A 5,760-nucleotide genomic window follows, 5' to 3' on the forward strand; every position below is an offset into this window, starting at 1 on the left:
CTTCATGTCCTTATAGTGACTTGGTGAGGAAAACAGAGCACTTATAAAAAGTGCATTAACGTGCCACTACAAATGACTGCCATTTACCATGATTAGAAGACATGTCTACTGGAATATTCGGGTATTTTCCACATACTGGGCACATCTCACATTTTGCCTAGAGTGCTTTAAAGTCTTCCCTCAACATGACCTTAGCAGCTGAGACTTGCTTTCTCCGGCCAATTAATTTTCATAGTAAAAGTAAATTTAGATCCTTATTTGTTATTTTTTAAAAAATCCCAGCATGGTTTCTGCAATGTGTCAAAAGAAAGCAGGACCTCCCACCCCCACCTCCCAAAAAAGAAAAAGAAAAATTACAGGTGAAGAAAGATTTTTCAAAGAAAAGTAGACAGATGGCTACCTTTTTGTCAAGGAAAATAGTATGACAGCTCTGCTTAATTTGTAGGAAACTTCTGCAAGTTTTCAAAACCTATAATTTGAAAATGTGCTATATACAAAAACATGCTACCAATTTCAGTGAGTATCAAAGACTGTGTCATAAGTATAAAATAGTAGAACTGAAAGTCTGTTGTCTTGCAAGAAAAAAAATTTAAAAACTTACAAGTAAGATGAGTTCTTTAATAAAATTAGTTATATGTAGTCCATTTAATGTTTAAAAATCACAACCATTTATTAATGGTGCACTTTAAGACATGCAACCTGGAAAAGGAAGCTTCTTCTTGGCCTCACCTCATTACACCTAAGTAAGGAGAAAATTAGACTATCTACCAAAGGAGTTTGGAGAGTGGAGATGCCGATTTTAAGTTGTATGCTTTGGCTGTGGTTGGTAGTGCTGATGCTGAAGATGTGGCTCAACTTGCATTTTTGTTTGAACTTGTGTTGAGAAATGTAATGTCACTGAAGAAATAAAATGGCTTGCTTAATATAGCTAAAAGACACAAGCAAATCACATGATTTATACAAAGCAATAAGACAGATGTTCAAGTGATTTTTTTTCTAGATGGACAGCATATTTGGTATAGTTACTCGTAGCAGCTTGGTGATGGTGTGTGAAAAAAGGAGCTGCAAAATTAATGGAAGGAAAAAACAATTACCATGCAAAACGCATGTTCAATGAGTCATCTTTGTGTAGTACATCAGAAAAATTTATGTACCAAAGCACTAAAAATGCAGAACACCGTGCAAATCCCTGTCATGACTGAATTTTATAAGGATCAAGGGGTTAAATCACTGCTAATTCCAGGAATTCCTTAAAATAAATATAGTCCTTAATCCCTCTTTTTTCCCATAACCAAACAAGCATGGAAAACAAAGGGCCTCTTCCTTGAAAATTCTTCCTATTGAACCTAGCTTCCATCAAGAATAAAACATGAATGCAAAAACCATGGACAGGTAAAGAAGTGTACATATGCCAACCAGAGTGCAGAATGAAGTGAGGTGAAACCTCGAGAGGGACTCTGTAGTGGCCTGGATGTCCCTAGGGGACAGCAAGTCAAGGCTTATGAGCCCTCCTCAGAAGAGACAATTTGGATTAATATCAGATCCATCTGACTCAGTCTACTAAATCCATTAAACCCTGAAGGAAGGATAGTCTTCAGATATTAAAGATAGGCCTTTGATTAATAATTCTTCCCTTTTGCCACTCCAAGCATGAACAAGCATTGGCACCTCTGGAAAAAGAACGAGCCTTTGATTCCAGAAAGACACAACTCCTGAACACCGAGGCCCTCCCTGACTCCCCACCACCCCAGGAGGAACCCAAGATGTAAAAGTGTTACTACTGAAAAAGCAAAGCCCAACTTACAACATTTAGCTCATTTTCCACAGAGTTAGGGTCAATTGCTTGTGAATAAATTCCCACAGGCAAATAACAGAATCTTAGTAAATCTAACAGCAACCTGAAGTTGGAGGGAAGGATTTGGGCTATGCTACCTGAGAGCTGGCCTCTGGTTCTGACAGTTTATACATAGGCCTCCAAGCACATCATCCTTTGCCTACCAGTGGGCCCCAAGAGGCACTCAGGGAGGCTGCCAGTCCAGCCTAGCCTGGCTGCCAGTCAGGATCTGCACTGTGAGGCTGACACGGGGCTGTCACATGGGGTGGGAAGAATGCTATTCCATCTCCACTCTTCACTTTCACACTTGAGCCATCAGTGCTGCTGACTCACATTGTGGCCTTCCTCTTGATGTTCATGGTCAGCCTTCTGCTGTAGTCTCTGTCGTCCACCTTCATGTCCATCACGATGGCCTTAATTCGAGATTCATCATTGTAGGTCTCTAGTTTGACCCTAATTCTGAACACAAAAGATCAAAAACTGGCATTCTTGAAAACTTCTTCAAATGCCTGTTCATTCTTCTCTTTCAGTTCCCGAGGGAAGCAGAGTTCTGTCCAAGGACAGCTTCTGCAGACTTAGGGAAACAAGTCACCCACTGATTCTCTTGAAAATCGTCTATATATACTGACAAGATTAGAGATATTTGAAATTGAGAAATTCCCTGTCACACTGATCACAGTGGTACGATCCAGTCTGCTGGTCAGCCACTTTCTTATTGCCCTCTTGATTTGGGTGGGCTTGGTACATACAGTTCTCTTTGCAAGAAATACCATGGTTGCCACGGTGCTGAAATAGTCTACCTTGTCACCCTGGCCCAGGTTCTCCAATTTAACCTCATACAAAGTTTATCATTTACAGTTGATCCCCACTGTTCCTCCACTCCTGAGGTCAGAGATGGAAATACCATCAAGGCTTGTCCTTCTGAGTCAAACCACCCACAAAGCTTATAAGCCACTGGGGATGTCAGGATTCACAATGATGGTGGTAGACGACAGAACAGAAAGGCTGTGCCCACCAGAATCAGAAATTTCAGCTCCTTTGATAGCCATCATCGGCTGCTAGAACCATCAAACTTGTCAGCATCTTCTCCAGAGAGAGTCACAGTCACCACTTTCCCTGATATATCCATCAAATAAATACTTCACCTAGCAACTCCTCTGTTGTTAGACTTCACCATGATGTCGGTTGTGTACTCATAGCTCTTGCAGATCCCATTATGTCTACAAGGCAGACTTTAGACTTGTTCTCTAGATTACCAGTCCCTGTGAAATCACACTGGATGTAGGCAAGTGATGGTCATCTTCCCAGAGAAGGACAGAAGTCTCATTGTTGAAGGTCATCTCAGAGTCATATTTAAAAGCTGAGAATTGTTTGTTAACAATCTTCAGGGTGCCTTTTGAGACATAACATACCTTGTTCATTTCAAAAAGGGTAAAGAATTTGTCCACTTGATCACTGAAAGCATTAGCTGTGATTTTATTACTTTTATCCACAAGTTCTAGAGAGCAAAGCTTCCCTTCCCTTTGGGAACTGCTCCACACACGAATCTGACTTTTGTTAGTGACACATGCACAAATATCAACCATTTGGACTGGTAAGGGGTGAGGCTGGTGAGGGGTACAATTTTGGGTTGTGTTTCTCCAGAAGACTGCAGCAGGCCATTCCAGCAGGTTTTCCAAATGTCTTTGAGGCTCCTTAAGCCTTAGACACAATGGAACCCATCCCCGAGCTCAAATTTTGTTGCTGCTGCTTGTTGGCTAGTGGAGTGGCTTCTGTGGCCAGGGAAGGTGGCCGGCGAAGGAAGTACTGCTGTTGCTCATAACTTTATTATAGCACACTGGATCGCCAACCTTTACTTCAACTGATTCAGTTGATTTCAAAACTTCTGAGTTCATCAAAATAACTACTCTCTTTCCATCTTTCAGCATATTTGCAATAAATCAATTAATCTGAAAAAGGCAGTTGCTGGTCAATCATTCTCCCTCAACAAGGCGGGTGGGGAGTGCAAATGTGTTACCAACATAAAAAACAAAACAAAATAGGAGAGTGTGTTCAATCCATCACTCATAAGCAGTTGATAGCAGGGTGGAGTATTCCCTGTAGTAATGGGACAGACAACAATGACCTGGAGGGCAGGTTTTATAGATGTATCTCCCTGTTGCATGATGGGTGCAATGGCCCCCTTGTTCAGGTACACCACTATAGGTGCACCACCAACTCCCAATCCCTTATCTCTTAATTTCAGTGACATGTTTACTTTTTCAAGGTAAGATGGCTAGGTTGAGGACAAACAATGAATTTCTTTGTTTTTACATTTTACTTTTTTGTATTTTACACAGAACATCCCAAACAATCTTATTCATCTTTATACCCACATCCCAAATGGCACCCTCCCATAGTCTTCCCACCCAATGGAGCCCATATACTCTGTCATACCTGTTACTGCCCATTGTGTCACTGTGTTGTCAGTGCCCCCAGTCATTCCCCAGTGCACATCCATCCACTGAGTCTAGTCAGCCTATCTAGGGTCCCTTGGTTTAGGAAGATCAGCTCTTCTACATCTAGCAGTAATCAGTTGCCAACATTCCTTTAGATAAGGAATGCTGTTCTGCTGTTCATTTTCTCAGTTCTCTGCCGGGTTACTGTCTGGGAGTCACTTGGGTCGCTGTATTAGTTATTTTTCTGTTGCTGTGATAGAAACACTGACCCAAGCAATTTACAGAAGGAAGAGTTCATTTGAGCTTATGGTTCCAGGGGAATTACAGTCCATCATAGCAGGGAAGCATGGTGGTTGGAGGTGGCTGGAACAGGAGTCGCAGAAACTAAGCTCTAACATCATCACACAGGCACAGGAAGCAAGAACGACTGGAGATCTGTCAAGGCTTAAGAGCTCTCTAAGCCCACCTTCAGAGACCTGCTTCCTCCAGGACAGCCACACCTTATAAAACCTCCCAAAACAATGCCATCATCTGGGGACAAACTGTCCAAATACTTGGAGCCTATGGGGGATATTTTCATTCAAATCACCACATCCCACCCCCTGGCCCCCATAGGCTCATGACCACATAAAATCAAATTGCAATTAGTCCAACTTTAAAAGTCCCCATAGTCATTATCAATCTCACTACTGTTCAAAAGTCCACAGTCCAAAGTCTCTTCTGAGACTCAGGTAAATATCTTAACTGTAAGCCTCTACAAAATCAGAAGACAAATTACATACTCCCAACACACAGTGGAACCGAATACACATTACTATTCCAAAAGGGAGGAACGGAAGGATAGTAAGGAAATACTGGACTAAAACAAGACCAAAAACCAGCAGGGCAAACACCAAATCCAGAAGCTCCACATCCAATTTATGGGTCTTTACTTCCAAAGGGCTTAGATGGCTCAGCCTTTCCAGCTTGGCTGCGTGCAACACACATTTCTCTCTTGGGCTAGTACCACTCCCTGTATTCAGGTCTTCTTAGTAGATGCCTTACAGCCCTGGCATCATGAACATCTTCTTGGGGTCTCCATGGCCAGCCAGGCTTCACCTTCACAGCTTCCTGCAGTGGCTTATCAGGGCCTTCTCTATGCAGGGAAACTCCTGATGCACACTGCCTGACATCCAAGGCTCTCTGAAACCACAGAAGAAGAATTGATGACCCCTTCACTCTTGTGTCTTTCATGTCTCTAAAGCCAACACCAGATGAGTGACACTGGCAAGTTTTACTGCAAATTTGGGATGGAGTCCAGCCTGCTTTATCCATTTTAGAAGCTTTTCTCCTCAGTGGTCCCTGTGGCATTTTCCTTTCACAAGTTGGAGGCTTAACTGGGTGTGTTCTTGTCCTGGAGGCATTCACTCAATTGTTTAAGTCCTAATCTTTAAGCCCCTCCTTAGTCACTTTAACCTCCTTATTGATGGGATCCTCTCCATCATATGC

General features: G+C 42.3%; 1 pseudogene; it reads right to left on the reverse strand.

The window, feature by feature from the left end:
- Positions 1-2,163: 2,163 nt before the first annotated feature.
- On the reverse strand, positions 2,164-4,046 carry LOC103742609 (annotated as a pseudogene).
- Between the last annotated feature and the right edge of the window lie 1,714 nt (positions 4,047-5,760).

This window comes from Nannospalax galili, unplaced genomic scaffold, assembly GCF_000622305.1.
Source record: "Nannospalax galili isolate Female #2095 unplaced genomic scaffold, S.galili_v1.0 scaffold80, whole genome shotgun sequence".
Taxonomy (NCBI): Eukaryota; Metazoa; Chordata; class Mammalia; order Rodentia; family Spalacidae; genus Nannospalax; species Nannospalax galili.